General features: G+C 39.3%; 1 protein-coding gene and 1 long non-coding RNA gene across 2 annotated transcripts in view; one reads left to right on the top strand and one right to left on the bottom strand.

The window, feature by feature from the left end:
* Nucleotides 1-14,207, top strand: part of LOC309505768 (NLR family CARD domain-containing protein 3-like) — a gene marked incomplete at its 5' end in the record, with an annotated part of 54,286 nt that overhangs the window by 12,872 nt on the left and 27,207 nt on the right. The gene's annotated exons all lie outside the window — the stretch shown is intronic.
* LOC309506510 lies at nucleotides 843-14,068 on the bottom strand. Its single transcript, XR_014208819.1, has 3 exons — nucleotides 13,168-14,068; nucleotides 4,196-4,929; nucleotides 843-3,160 (listed from the first exon to the last, which is right to left on the bottom strand). It is a non-coding gene; the product is annotated as an uncharacterized lncRNA (long non-coding RNA).

The raw sequence follows: 14,207 nt of genomic DNA, 5'->3' as shown, positions 1-14,207 counted from the left end.
AATGGCCTTTACAGTTCATTTTCGGACGCGTTTCAGAATTGACTTCACTGACAGAGAGAAAGCAGAACTCACATCATGTTTATTTTTCTTTATTTGGCAAAAAGCACAACACTTTGTTTTTATTGTGAGTATACGCAAAAATAATACAGACTTAACAGGATCGATTGATGTATGAAACTGGTTTGTAAGATCAAAGTCAACAGAGTTTGTACGTCTCTTGTTTGAACTGATAAGAAAAAAACCGAGCAAATCACGCCGGCGTGATTGCCGACCTCAGAGGGTTAAAATCTCCAACAATTAATGCTTTATCGACATTGACCAATAGATCTGAGAGAAAGTCTGCAAACTCTTTTAGGAAATCAGCATAGGACCCTGGAGGTCTATATACAGTAGCCAAGGCTAGAGATAATAGGGATTTCTTTCTTACATCTAAGAGCGTAATATTTAGCACAAGTACTTCAAACGAATTAAACCTGTGACCTGTTTTCTGAGTAACATTAAGAATATCTCTATAGATTGTTGCAACACCGCCGCCACGACCAATCAGACGGGGCTCATGCTTATAACAGTATCCTGGTGGAGTAGACTCATTAAGACCGAAATAATCATTTGGTTTAAGCCAGGTTTCAGTAAGGCAAAGTACATTGAAACTATTATCTGTGACTATTCCATTTACAATAACCGCCTTAGGTGTGAGCAATCTAATGTTTAGAAGACCTAGCTTTAGAAATAGTTTTTGTTCACTAATATTGAGAATTTCTGGTTTAAACACAATTAGATTTTTCCTAGATCCTACAGTAGATTTAATGTTTGACCTCACTAAACGAGGAATAGACTAGGGTTGGTCCGAATACCATTTTTTGAGCTTCGAAGCTTCGTAGTAATGAACATCGAATATTCGAAGCTTCAGAGAGAGGGTGCTGAACATATTCTTCTTTCTAATAAAGGCAGGAATCTATGTGTCTGTATGTCGGGTAAAACGGCATTTTGATTATTTCGAGAACCGGTCATCCAATTGACTTCACAAGTGCAGCGCATTTGGTGCAATATAGATGGACACGCGAGACGTGACACATTCAGAATTAATCAACTTTTAGTAAACTACAGAACAGCGCGAGCGGGAAGCGGCGCACCTCACGCGGGCAGGGCTTATATGCTCAGAGAACGGACAGTCGGACACTGCACTAGTGATATAAAACGCACAGTTAAATGTCTGTTAAATTAAGCAATACTTTTAAGGTAGTCTAATACTTTTCTGACTAACAAATTACTGCCACAGTAAAGGGTAGATTTAAATAAAGAAAAACGAAATTGAAATAAAGAAAAAACGAAATTAAAATAAAGAAAAAACGAAATTTAAATAAAGAAAAAACGAAATTTAAATAAAGAAAAAACGAAATTTAAATAAAGAAAAATGAAATTTAAATAAAGAAAAACGAAATTGAAATAAAGAAAAAACGAAATTGAAATAAAGAAAAACGAAATTAAGTTAAATTAAAAACGAGATTAATTTAGATTGATAATAACGGGTAAAAAGGCTAATACATTTTGTTTCTATTATTCTATTTTCCACAATGTCAAAGCAACGCAGCTTAACCCTCTGGGGTCTGGGCTGTTTTTGGGGCCCTTGAGTTGTTCTGACATGCCCTGACATTTGTGCTTTTTTCAGTTGCATATAAACATATTAATGGCAAAGGTGTAAATTCACTCTATATAGCACAAACAGGGCTACCATAATATGTGAGCCACGTGTATGTACATGTTTTCATTTTTGAGAGAATAATGTTTATGCATGGTTATTGAAAAAACTAAAAACTAAAATTTCTGAAATAAGGCCACAAAACACATAGTAAATATGTGTCAATAAGACTTTTGACTAATGGATGTCCTCGCCTAGAGTTTTTTCTTCAAAATTATGTGAAAATAGTCTTGCTTTATCGTTCACATAAAACCATACATTGATTTAAATTGATGTAAAACAGGTTTTGCTTGGAAAGCCAATATGCGAGGGGGGCATGAACGAGGAGTGGTTTACACCTTAGAATACAATGTCCCACCCACTCTGCATAATGATGAGCCATTCACTCAGGTGTGAAACTGACTGAGCCACAATGCAAGGACAAAAGATATATTTAGAAGAAGACTTATATTGACCATTTAAGATTTTGCTTACATCTATCTTGTAAATATGTTTTGCTATTTTATTAAAAAGGTTACAATTACAACAATAATTACAATTTCAACAATATTTCAAGTGTACTCTTTCTTTGTAAAAAAAAATGATTATAGGCCTACATTTTATCTATGTATTCATTAGTTTGAATATAGTCAACATTGGAACAGCTAACATCTTAGTTGATGACTTTATTTTTGACAAAAATAGATATAGAAATTGCTAAACAAAAGCTTATTTGACGTGGCAGTATATTCTACAGTAAAAACTGTACCCAAATCTAGTCAACAAGATGTTGTCTTTCATATTTCGTCTGACTGTAACGTTGTTTTCATGAAATATTAGGGCATATTGTTAATTTGCAGTTTAATACGTTGCTTATACAAATAGCCTACATTTTATTTCAACATATTTCAGTCGATTTTTACTCATCTCAGTATAGCAATACAGTTTGCTAAAACATCATCATTCATTCACACACGCAATTTAAATTTAACTTCTGGCAAAGATGAAGTTGACGATAGGCTATTGACTCGCGATCTTCGCAGTAGGCTAGTGAACGCACCGGAGAAATGCACATTTATTAGGCTACATAGTTTTTTGTTTTGGATGGTTTTGTTTAGAACCAGCTTTCTGTAAATATATTTCAAATTTTTTAGACATGTGAGGCGAGTAGGCTACGGTCTGGTTAATGATGATCTCCAGTTCAAGCACCTTATGTTGTGATTGCTAGCCTATATTTACTTTAAATCCAGGAAATTTGTTAATGAAAAAATTATTAAAATTAAGATACAATTGATACAAAACGAAATTCGTTTTAAAGAAAGGATTTGTAGTTTCTGTTTTGAGGTCTCTGTGAAAGTTTGAAAGTCTTTTAGTGCGCTTTCAGAGCGCTCGCGTCCATAATGGAGAACTGTCACGTAATATTGTTTTTTCCTCATAAATGCGAACACGAAAAATAAAAGACAAAAGACTTTTAAAGGGATACTTCACCTCTGGGAAGATGAATGTGTATTTAAAATAGGTCATTTATGTAGAAGAAATGTGAAGAAATTTTTGAATTTGGAGATTTCTAGACTGAGAAAAGCCAGAAAATTTATTTTTGGCTTATGTGGATGAAAGACAACAACTCCCAGAATGCACTTGCTTCGCTGCCTTAGGAGGCCACGCCTACCGGTAAGGGAGCGCACTCAGCGCAGTTGAAAACAAACAACAAGGCTAGCCTACGTGATGAGTTTGCCAGGGATTTAGAGTTCGCCCAAAATGTCCGGGATTCGGCTTTTGCGTTCTACAGTCGCCATTCTTTCATTATGTTTACTGTGGCGAGCAGGACGAGGCTGACGGCCGCGGGAGAACGGCGCGAGGCCGGTGGCGTCATTACTGAGGCACGCCGGGTCTCGCATCTCTCACGGAGGAGCGGGATTTTTCTTAGCAATGGTAAAACGCACATCAACCGATCACTTGTTTAGCGTTCATGTAAACACTACATTCAGATTCACCATCGGAATGAACCATCGGAATGAATTCAGTTAGATTGAAACAAAAGGTGTGCATGTAAACAATGAATGGCGACCGCAGAACGCAAAAGCTGAATCCCGGACATTTTGAACGATCTCGCCCGCCGGACAAGTCCGGGAAAAGGAGGAAGGTAACCCCTACTTACTCAGCTTTCTCCTACTATTCAGCTTTCTCCACAAGAGCCTGCTAGCTTAGCTTCCAAAGAAAGACGGCTGACACTGTGTACATTCTGTGAGTGAGATCCAACCCTCTATGGGCGGGCTGAAAACATGCGGAACAACGCCATCTACTGGCTGTAGTCTTTAGCCTCTGGCCAGAAAATCCTCCGATGACGCAAAATTACGATTTTTGCGTCATCGGAGGATTTTTTCCAGACAAAAAATACATAAATCTCTTGTCTCAAGGGGATATGAGGGGGGAAAGCATGGTAATTCGAAAATACTACAGGTTTTCTACTAATACAAAGCTTAATGCTAAATCCTGAAGTATCCCTTTAAGTAAAACTTACTCCGAAATTGTGTCCTCGGCGGAATTCGCTCTTCAAAATGCTGCCGTTCGTAGTCTGAGTTACAATCTTCCTCTGAGGAAACAACCCGGTATCATGCATTCTTCCTCGCTGTCCAGAATCATCTGAAGGGCGTCTTTACTGGAGAAGCGTGCCATACTCAAAACGCGATGAACTATCAGTAAGTCTGATGAAGAAACTGTGTTTTTATGGCATTGATGGGGGGGCGTATGCGATGCATACTAGATCACCTAAACTATTTACCATTTGAATAGCGCCGGGGGCGGGGCGGCCTCAACTCATTATAGAGATAATGAGGCAGAAGGAAAAACGGTACCTCTCCTTGCTTTCAAACGGATTACATGAGTTGAAAACATTAGTTTTTTATATAAATTACTTCATTTAAAAGAAGAGATTTCAAGCTTCATAAAGACATATCTCACGTGTCTGTGTGAGAAGTATTCGGTGAGTTACAGTTCATTTTCGGACGCGTTTCAGAATGGACTACACTGACAGAGAGAAGGCAGAACTCGCTTCGTGTTTATTTTTCTTTATTTGGCGAAAAGCTCAACACTTTGTTTTTATTATGAGTATACACAAAAATAATACACATTTAACAGAATCGATTGATGTACGAAACTCCTATGAAAAATCAAAGTCAACAGAGTATTTATGAGTTTCTTTTACACTGATAAAAAAAAAGCGAGCTGGTATCGCCGGCGATACCGTCGACCTCAGGGGGTTAACCCAAAACACAAGCTCAGGCATGCACTTCGGTCAATACACACTCCGCTGTTCTCATGCACTTCGGTCCATACACACTCCGCTGTTCTGCGCTCTAGCCAGAGAAAACTCACGTTGCTGGAACACTAGACGTCGGTTCTATTTCTAGCATGCAAGCGTTTTCCGCGTGGCTCGAGCCGCGCCTGAGACGCTTGTCTCACGCAGGCAGTGTGCAAACTCCAACCTGTTAACATGGGAGCGAAATAAAAACGGACACGCCACGCAGTCAGTGTGTCGCCGGCCTTATTCAAGCGCGAATGAGAACCGTTTCGCGGGGGATCCCAGGTGTGCAAAAAAAACCAAAAAAAATAATATTCGAATGTCAAATTTTCAAATCGAATACCAACCCACCGAACGAATATTCGAATATTCGGGTCCAGCCCTAGAATAGACACAGTTTCTATATAATGTTCTACATTGGTACTTATATCAATTAAATTGGGACAGCAAAGACTGTGATTTGGACTTTGACTTACTAGTCATATGGTGTGTAACGTCTTGGAGATGTTGTCCGACAGAAGAGCCGCTCCGATTCTGCTGGGGTGAAGGCCATCAGCACGGAAGAGCCTAGGTCGCTCCCAGAACAGATTCCAATTATTTACAAAGAGCAGTTTCTGTTCATTACACTGTAACGTAAATACATCTGACTCTGGGTCAATGCGAATTAGCTCAAGAATATAGGGAATTTTGGAAATATTACTAATCATAACTCATGGTCATAATTAATAAATCGCATATATATTTACTTTATTAATTTTCGAGATTACCTTGTTCTGTAACTGGTTTGGTCATCAGTCATTCGTCCAGCGAATAAATGTAAGATTATCACAGTTAAGAAGGGGTATCCCGTTTACAAACTCCAAGAAAGTTTATCTTCTGGCCACGAACATAAAACTTTCTGAGTTTATGAATTAAAACTACTCAAGGTAGTCTATAATATCGAGCTTGTAGCTTAATTAGATCTTCTATTTCATTGACCTTATAAAGTGGGTTTTCACACACAGAGACAGTTAAAGTATAAATGGATTTTAATAGATGTAAACTAGAGAGATTATATGAGCTACAAATATAAACGTACGTAAAAATGCAAACAATAGAACAAACAAACATTTAACCAAACAAGAACATAAGAACATAACTTGATTAGAGTGAATGAAATGAAAGGGAGAAAATAAAGTGAGAGAGAGAGAGAGAGAAAGTAAAGTGAGAGAGTCAGAGAATTGAAGAAGAGCCTGGCAACTTATTACAAACAAAGAACCCTCTTGAGAGACACCATCGATTCAGCTTTAAAATATGTCAGATTATATACTTGCAGTTTGATGCACTCTTTTGTGGAGCTGAGAAAAAGGAATATGTGGGTGTTCCTTTTAGGGCTGAAATGCGTGTCCTGGTCTTCTTCCGGAGTTGTGTAGCGGGAAGATTTGAAGGTTCACTTGAGTGTACGTTACCGAGAATGATTCAGGCTAAGTTCATTCAGCTCGTGAATGAACAGAGGCGAATAGGAAAACGAAACTAGACTATAGAAAACATTCAAAGAAATAAAAGAGAAGAGAAGCAGGCCGAAGCCGGTCCGGACTTGGGTTTCCAGAGTTTCCGAAGGAGGGAGAAGAGAGGATGAGAGTTGAGAGAGTATGTAAACTGAAGGTTCGGACTTTTAACAGTGTCCCGTGTACGCCTCCTTTTGCGTGGAGGACGAATCATCTTAGCGCATTTCGAGCGGAAGGTTTTCCTTTGTCCGGTTAGACACGCCCACTCGAATGAGTCATGATTGAGATCGAATTTGAGAAGATTTGCTCAAGACATATGCAAGGTGTCAAACGATACAAATTACTGCAATTGGTTATCGAAATTCACCTCCCTCAGGTAGAGAGGATTACAGAGATATGAAACACGTCATTTGGAGATTATAGTAATACAACGTTACATGAGATATGCAGAATTACACACATTTAAGGTTCGTTCCTTCAGATAAACGTCATAAACGAAGTGAATATAACCTAGGAAAACACACAGGAGTATAGGAAAAATGACATGCTTATATTCTAAGTTTAATATTCAAAGTTTGTGTATGTGTGTGTGTGTGTGTTTGTGTGTGTGTGTGTGTGTGTGTGTGTGTGTGTGTGTGTGTGTGTGTGTGTGTGTGTGTGTGTGTGTGTGTGGTGTAAAGTCACGCGGTGCTGCGGGAGGTTTCAGCACTAGGGAATTAACCCTAAGGTGGTCAAAACAGAAGCTCTTGTCTTCTCCTCTGACAAAAGAGGTTGTGTATGAAAATCATGATTCGCTAATTCAGAACATCTGAGTTACATACAAAGGACATTTGTGCGTGTATGTGTGGTGACTTCTCAGTCTGGAATGTCGCATAGAGTTTCGTTATCTCTTTGGTGCATAGAGAGAAATGGGGGTTTGGAATGCAGAAACTTTGCAAGGCTGGGGGATGTGGTGTCATGTATCTGGTTATCCTCAAAAGGGCCATAAAGTGTTGCGAAACGACCATTTGTTGCGACTAGCTGGAGCCGATGTGTGATTTGTATTTGTTTGAAGCTCACCGCGTGGTGCGGTTTGTTGATTTTGAGAAGGGGGTCTGTTTGATAACCCCATGATTCACTTGATGCAGAACCCATCTGGCAGGATGTCATTGTCATTGTTGCTACAACACCATGACATTAACCATTCATTTAGAGCAAATAATCTACTGAACCTTTCTTGTCCTAGTCGGTACATGGGAAGCGGTCCAGACACGATGATCGTTGTTTCAGGCGATGTGCTGCGTACCGTCTCGATCAGGCTCCTGTAGTCCTTCTTCAGAACCTCCGTCTGCCGCAGCCTGATGTCGTTCGTTCCCGCGTGCAGCACGACAGCTCCGACGCGCTCGTCACGTTTAGGATCTTGGGAACCTGCGCAGCTACATCGAGAACACGAGCACCAGGAAAGCAGTGAGTGCGCACCTTACCTTTACCTGAGGTAGCGTGGACATGCCGGACGATGGAAACGCCGATGATCACAGCGTCGTGTTCCGTCTCGCGTAGAGGGGAGAAGCGGTTCCGGGTGGAAATCTCGAAGGCCGGGAGGGGCGGAGAGGTCCTTGCTCTGGTCCTGGCTCGCGTCTTCCGCTGTGGAATCACCCAGGGTCCAGGGTCCGTGTTACAAATATGTTAGACCTATCACTTCTGCCACTAAAGATTGCTTTATCAATAATCTTCCTGATCAGTTTCATAATCTCAGCATCCCAGATAGCTTAGAAGAACTTGATATTGCGACAGAAACTTTTAACTCTCTCTTTTCCAGCACTTTAGATACAGTTGCTCCTTTGCGCTTAAAGAAGATTAAAGAAAATAGTCCAACGCCGTGGTACAACGAGCACACTCAGGCCCTTAAGAGAGCAGCCAGAAAAATAGAGCGCAACTGGAAGAAAACAAAACTAGATATATTTCGCATTTCATGGAAAGAGAGTTCGATTGCATACAGAGATGCAAGCCTAAAAAGCTGCTAGATCTGCTTATTTTTCAACCCTATTAGAAGAAAATAAACAAAACCCTAGTTATTTATTTGAAACGGTGGCTAAACTAACGAAAAATAAATCTTCAACCCCAGAAGTTTCCAAGCAACACAGCAGTAATGACTTTATGAACTTCTTTAAAGGGATACTTCACCTCTGGAAAGATGAATGTGTATTTAAAATAGGTCATTTATGTAGAAGAAATGTGAAGACATTTTTGAATTTGGAGCTTTCTAGACTGAGAAAAGCCAGAAAATGTATTTTTGGCTTATGTGGATGAAAGACAACAACTCCCAGAATGCACTTGCTTCGCTGCTCTACGAGGCCACTCCCAAGCCACGCCTCCCGGTTAGAGAGCACAGTTGAAAACAACAAGGTTAGGCTAAGAGACTCCGTGACGAGTTTGCCCGGGATATGGAGATCGCCCAAAATGTCCGGGATTCGGCTTTTGCGTTCTACAGTCGCCATTCATCATGTTTACTGTGGCGAGCAGGACGAGGCTGAGGGCCGCGGGAGAACGGCGCGAGGCCGGTGGCGTCATTACTGAGACGCATCGGTCTCCTATTTTCTCACGGAGGGGCGGGAATTTTCTTAGCAATGTTAAAACGCACATCAACCGATCACTTGTTTAGCGTTCATGTAAACACTACATTCAGATTCACCAATCGGAATGAATTCAGTTAGATTGAAACAAAAGGTGTGCATGTAAACAATGAATGGCGACTGCAGAAAGCAAAAGCCGAATCCCGGACATTTTGGACGATCTCGACGGCTGGACATGTCCGGGAAAAAAAGGATGGTAACCCCTAATACTCAGCTTTCTCCTACTACTCAGCTTTCTCCACAGAACAAGAGCCTGTTAGCTTAGCTTCCAAAGAAAGACGGCTGACACTATGTGTACATTCTGTGAGTGAGATCCCACCTAATAATGGGCGGGTTGAAAACATGCGGGACAGCTCCTCCTACTGACTGTAGTCTTTAGCCTCTGGCCAGAAAATCCTCCGATGACGCAAAATGACGATTTTTGCATCATCGGAGGATTTTTTCCAGACAAAAAATACATAAATCTCTCATCTCAGGGGGATATGAGGGTGGAAAGCACGGTAATTCGAAAATACTACAGGTTTTCTACTAATACAAAGCTTAATGCTAAATCCTGAAGTATCCCTTTAATAACAAGATTGATAATATCAGGGAGAAAATTATAACTATGCAACCGTTTACTACAGTATCGCATCAGGCAGTGTATTGTAGTGTCCTTGAAGAAAAATTTGATTCATTTGTTGTATAGGAGAGGAAGAATTTACTAAACTCGTTAAATCATCTAAATCGACAACATGTATGTTAGACCCTATACCGACTAAGCTACTGAAAGAGATGCTTCCAGAGGTCTCATATCCTCTTCTTAATATCATGAATTCATCTTTGTCAATAGGATATGTACCGAAAACTTTTAAGCTGGATATGATTAAACCGCTTGTTAAAAAACCGCAACTTGATCCAACAGAATTAGTAAATTACAGGCCGATCTCAAATCTACCTTTTCTGTCAAAGATACTAGAAAAAGCAGTATCCTCACAACTGTGTTCCTTTTTAGAAAGAAATTATATCTGTGAGGATTTCCAGTCAGGATTTAGACCGTACCATAGTACCGAGACAGCTCTCATTAGAGTTACAAATTTGCTCTTATCATCCGATCGTGGTTGTATCTCGCTATTAGTGTTACTTGATCTTAGTGCTGCATTTGATACTATTGACCATAACATTCTTTTAAATAGACTCAAATTATGTTGGCATTAGTGGAATTGCACTAGCATGGTTTAAATCATACTTATCTGACCGTTATCAGTTTGTAGCAGTAAATGAAGAGATGTCTTATCGATCACAAGTTCAGTATGGCGTACCACAAGGCTCAGTACTAGGACCGTTGCTGTTCACTCTGTACGTGCTACCATTAGGAGATATCATTAGGAAGCATGGCATTAGTTTTCACTGTTATGCTGATGACATTCAGCTCTATATTTCTTCACGCCCAGACGAAACTTACCAATTCACAAAATTAACAGAATGCATAGCTGATATAAAAAATTGGATGACTAGTAATTTCCTACTACTTAACTCTGAAAAAACAGAGATTCTAATTATTGGACAAAAAACGTCCTCACGTAATAACCTAGAATACTGTCTAACACTTGATGGCTGCTCTGTTAAGTCTTCATCGTCGGTTAGGAACCTGGGTGTGCTCTTTGATACCAATCTTTCATTTGAAAGTCACGTGTCTAGTATCTGTAAAACCGCATTTTTCCATCTTAAAAATATATCTAAATTACACCATATGCTCTCATTGACAAATGCGGAACAATTAGTTCATGCGTTCATGACATCAAGGCTAGATTATTGTAATGCTCTACTGGGTGGTTGCCCTGCACGCTTAATAAACAAATTACAGCTAGTTCAAAACGCAGCAGCTCGAGTTCTTACCAGAACCAGGAAGTATGACCATATTAGCCCGGTTCTGTCAACACTGCATTGGCTGCCTATTAAACATCGCATTAATTTTAAAATATTGCTGATTACTTACAAAGCACTAAATGGTTTAGCTCCGCAATACTTGAGCGAGCTCTTGACGCATTATAGTCCTTCATGTCTATTGCGATCTCAAAATTCCGGCCAGTTAACCGTCTGGGGTCTGAGCTGTTTTCTGGGCCCTGGAGGTGTTCTGACATGCTCTGACATTTGTGGTTATTTCTGTTACTTGTGACATTTTCATGGCTAAAGTCTAATTACACTGTATTTAGCACAAACTCTGCTACAATAATATATCAGCAGCATGTATGTAAAAGTTTGTAGTTTTGAGATAATGACATTTATGCGTGGTTTGTGAAAGAAAAAAAAAAAGAAAAAATTCTCACTGAAATAAGGCCATGAAACCCATACTGATTATTTCTTCACAAGACTTTTGAAAATTGTATCACGTAGCCTAGAATATTTTCTCCCAAACTATGTGAAAATCACCCTGACTGCTCATTCAGATAAGACAATATATTGATTAAAAAAATTTACGACGTGTTTTGTGTGAGAAAGCTTTATGCTGGAGCTCATTAATATGTAAGCTTTTCATACCTGAGAAAGACAAAGACCCTCCCCTAACGGCCCTATTAGGAGCTACCAGGCCCTGTCATTCTGAGCAACCTTGCACAAAGAATGAGGAGATTTAAAAAAGAATGGCTTTTATATTGTTTGGATTTATTTACAACACACACAACATCCCAATCCAAAGATACACAACAAATGACAAAAAAGCACATTGTTGAAAACAATGATCCAAAGACAGAGACCTTTGTGCCATTCCTAAAAACATTGTACATACCTTTCATTTCCAAGGTGTTTGATTTTCACTTTACCATGTTCATGTACAGAGACTCATGTGAATGTTGAAGTCAGCAGGACTCAGTTGCATCTGGGCCCTGAAAGAATAGTGAACATACTGATATCAAGAGAAAGGCCTGCACAATGGGGAATCAATTTTAGATTTTTCTGGTTAAAATTGCTTTCTAAAATTCACAGAATACACACACACACACACACACACACACACACACAAATGTTTCCAACAATATATAATATAATGAACACCAGGTTTGTTGTGCCTTGTAAGCATAGGCTATGCGCAGTGCTGGATAAAATAATAATAACAATAACCTATAGCAGCCTATAAATCTTCCAAAAGATTTCAGTAACAACTAAGCTAGAGAAAAATATATTGATTATCATGTTACTTCAAATGTTTCCATTCGTTATGATGATATGAAATGAGATAATAGTAAAAACATGAAGCTGTTTGGTGCGTTTTGCTTTTCAAAATATGATACATTCAAACGCGATCGCGCTCAAATATAAAACATTACCATATACATATCTACGTTTGAGCAGATATCCAGAAACACAGTAACAGTAAACACGGGTCTAAATATTATAATATTCACCATATATCTAGCAACAGTTCAACTGCAATGTGAAATTTATGCAACAATAACAAACTAATATGTAAGAATTTCTTACCTTACATCTTTCTTGTCTTCAAATCGCGTTCTTCTTCTTCTGAGGTAAATCCAATGTAAGCTCACGGCACGTCTTTCAAACTCGACGAAAAGCAGAGACTTGTGAAGTGTTTTGGTGTTTTGTTTTTGAGGTAATGAGCGTGTTCGCATTCCATGTGGAGATTTGCATGTGAATCTCTTTTGCGCGAGTGGGCGTGGTCAAATTAAAAATAATTAGGAAGCGTTTGAGAAGCTGGACATCTTGTTGGTTTTATACAAATTACTTAAACAGAATATTTTTTCAGTTTGAATCCGATCATTTAAAAGTACACACTTAAATGTTTATAAAGGTATATGGCTCATACATGTGTGACAAGTATTCGCTGAGTTTTGTTTCAGTTTATAGACGTGCTCAAGAAAAAAAAGTTCACCGCGACGGAGAGGCAGAACGCACACCCTGTTTATTTTCTTTATTTTACAAAAGCACAATGTTTTGATTTGATTGTAAGTGGACACATACAAAAGTAGAAATATCACAGATTCTTTTTTTATATTCCTTTTTTCTGTATGACCATAAATGACGGAGTAATTTAAGTTTATTGTGCTACAATGTGAAGAAAATCCAGCAAAACGCGGGGGCGCGTTTGCCGACCTCAGAGGGTTAATAATACCTAGAATATCAAAATCGACTGCTGGCGGTAGATCCTTTTCCTATTTAGCACCAAAACTTTGGAACAGTCTTCCTACCATTGTCCGGGAAGCAGACACACTCTGTCAGTTCAAAGCTAGACTAAAGACACATCTCTTTGACCTTGCATACACATAACACATTATAGACTTCTTTAATTCAATGATTAGGCTGCAAAGATTAGATCAGCCGGAACCGGGAACACTTCCCATGAATCCTGATGTACTCGTTACATCATAAGAAGAATGGCATCTACGCTAATTTTAGTGTCTTTATTTATCCCGAGGTTTTCCCGCAGCCTGCCGGATCCAGGCCGTATCCAGATCTGACGAGGGACCTTCGTCTGGACCCGATGACAACGCAGTGCTAACGTGCCAACTAGTCTCTCCCTATGGAGAATCCCATTACCACTCTACAGATAAAGCGTTTTCGGGAAATTCGTTTTGCGTACCTACCCTGAAGTAACAATATAAAATAAAATTCTATATCAAATTTTATAAGGTACCAGTACTTTGTTTAGGCTTGGTTTGTAGGGAATTTCAAACCTGCGCACATATATTCAAACACGCATAACTATAGAACCAATTCTTAATGCGCATGTGAACGCCATCAGCGTTTCTCACAGGTTCGCATTTAAAGTCTGTGTAGAGAGAATGGTGTCGTCTTAGCGGCCCCTAATTTAATAACAAATGATCGTTGCAACGGAAGCGAATCAATCAAAACTAACTTTAGCTGGAAAATAACTTTATTAAAGAACCGCTATAAAGCCAAAACAATCTCGGTTACCATAAAGTATGCTTTTATCTCTGTAAAGCTGCTTTGAAACAATCTACATTGTTAAAAGCGCTATATAAATGAAGATGACTTGACTTGACTTGACTTGTGTCGGTGCCGGAGTGAATGAAACCAGGGATGATCGCGTCCTGGGTGCTCGGGTCCTGTGCAGAGAAACACATGGAGTAGACGAGGTCGGAGTCAAAAAATTACTAATCAACTGACTTGTG

Source organism: Leuciscus leuciscus (genome assembly GCF_965113295.1).
Source record: "Leuciscus leuciscus genome assembly, chromosome: 9".
Lineage (NCBI taxonomy): Eukaryota > Metazoa > Chordata > Actinopteri > Cypriniformes > Leuciscidae > Leuciscus > Leuciscus leuciscus.
Note: the sequence above shows the minus strand (reverse complement) of the source record. Positions and strands in the feature narration are given on the sequence as shown.